General features: G+C 38.7%; 1 pseudogene; it reads left to right on the top strand.

Annotated features, from left to right (window-relative positions):
• Window positions 1-2092, top strand: part of LOC109307019 — a 75175-nt pseudogene that overhangs the window by 22484 nt on the left and 50599 nt on the right.

The raw sequence follows: 2092 nt of genomic DNA, 5'->3' as shown, positions 1-2092 counted from the left end.
AAACTATGAAACTATGAAACTATTAAAGATCTCCACCAGAGGATAGTATTTGTATTTTTATTAGTTTACTGCAGCCTAATAGGACCTCACGTGTAGTCATGGAGATTTTACTTTGGAGCTAATTAGGCAGCTCTGCTGTAAACATGTTATGTAGATGTGCCCATGGAGCTGAAACTACTGAAGTTCAAAATTTGCTCTTGGGCCCTACAGTTCTGTACCTGTTGTCCTGGGAACCTACAAATAGATGGAAGTGGGAAGGGCATTTTAGTTTTCTCCTTTGTCTTAATACTGGACCTTTTCAAAATATCATGAATTGAAACTCACCTCTTTAAAACCACTATCAATATTCTCCTTAGCTTTGTTTAGATTGATTCTCCACAGGTAAATGTAGTTGCACTAGGCCCCAATTTTAGCACTTCAGAAAACATTAAGTGGTTGCTGCTTACATGCTTTGGTTCTTGTTCTGTAATATTCTTTGTCATTTTACAAAATACTATGTCACTTGTAAAGTTAGAAATTTCATAACTTTTGTGCGTCATGTAATATGCCTTTGGGGATTAGTGCAGTGAACTTTAGTAGTAAATCCTTAGCTCAGTTTGATTTGTGTGTGCGTGTGTACTTACGCATGTGTGTGTGTGTATTTAAAATTTTGTCTTTTTAGCAGAAATTCAAAAGTTGAAACTTTTTTGTCCAAAACTCGGGTATTTTGAGCCGGATATGCTGCAATAGTACCTCTTGGGATTTATAGTTCAGGTGCTTCCTACTTGCATACTGCTTTAGGTGCCAGATTCCCTGGCCATGGTACACTGTAGCTAGAGGTTCCCACCATGGAGAGACTCCTTTACAAGAGGGGCAGTCACAGAAGCAGTTGGAAAATATACCATCAGAGTTCAAGGTAAAGCAACAATTCTGATGATGATGTGGTTAAATATTAGAAAGGCAGGAAAGAGTTAAGATTTAATATTAAGAAAGCAACCAATTTTTTCCCTCCCACTGAATTCTCTTCGCCGTTCCTCACCATCTTCTCCAATAAAAGTCTGAAGAAGGAGTGGGAGGGAGAAAATAGGTCATAAAGCTACATCCAGGCTTCCATTTTAACTATGAAATATTAACTGCTCTACAATATGCAAAATAATCTTTGTAAGTTTTCTGCTATATGTATTTGCTCTTTAACAGCCTGATGGAAATGAATTATTTATATGATAGCTCATTAACATGTGTGTACGTGTATATACATGTGTGTGTGTATGTGTGTGTATATGTATGTGTGTATATATACATATATTTTCCCCTCCAAAGTTACATTTTAGACTATATTTAAACACTTTATTTGCTCTGTAATCTGGAAAATTTTAACATAATTGGGCTCTGGGAGGAGAATACCCAGAATTAGTTCAATCTCGTGCTGCCAGGAACAAATCCATCAATATCACGAGTTTCTGGTAGACTCCTGTTTCTAGAGTACTGAACAACTGGCCATAAATCATCAGTACAGACAGCAACTGATAACTATCATGGATCAGGTATGAAAAACACTCAGTGGAGATATTTGAGTGGCACCCGTTAAGATAATTTGTTTATTGCGTGAGTTACTAAAGAGCGGTGATGGGGAAAATAAGCGTTTGTTAGGAAAAAGGAGCAACACTGGTTTTTTTTTGGTTTTGGCTTCTAATTACAAGTGAAAACACTTTACTCTTCCTTGCCTATTCTTTCAAGATTATACCAGTTAATGATGAGCCCCCTGAGATACAGGAAGGTTTGAAGTCAAGACTGGAGTGCCCAGAGGGAGGAATTGTTGCTATCACCATGAAATACCTTCATGCTGCAGAGGTTGATAGCTATGACATGGCAGTTGCTCGGGGATGTAGAGGGGTAGTCAGGAAGGCCAAGGCAGAGATGGCACTGGGACTAGCTTCCTGGATCAAGGACAACAAGAAGTCCTTTAAATACATAGGGGGTAAAAAGAAGGTTCCAGGTAATGTGGGGCCCCTGCAGGACATGTTAGGAAATTTGGTCATCACACCAGACGGCAAAGCCAACTTGTTTAATGATTTCTTTGCCTCCATTTTCCTAAGCAGGGACCGGAACAGTC

This window comes from Crocodylus porosus, unplaced genomic scaffold (genome assembly GCF_001723895.1).
Source record: "Crocodylus porosus isolate Cpor-Errol unplaced genomic scaffold, CroPor_comp1, whole genome shotgun sequence".
Classification (NCBI taxonomy): domain Eukaryota; kingdom Metazoa; phylum Chordata; order Crocodylia; family Crocodylidae; genus Crocodylus; species Crocodylus porosus.
Note: the sequence above shows the minus strand (reverse complement) of the source record. Positions and strands in the feature narration are given on the sequence as shown.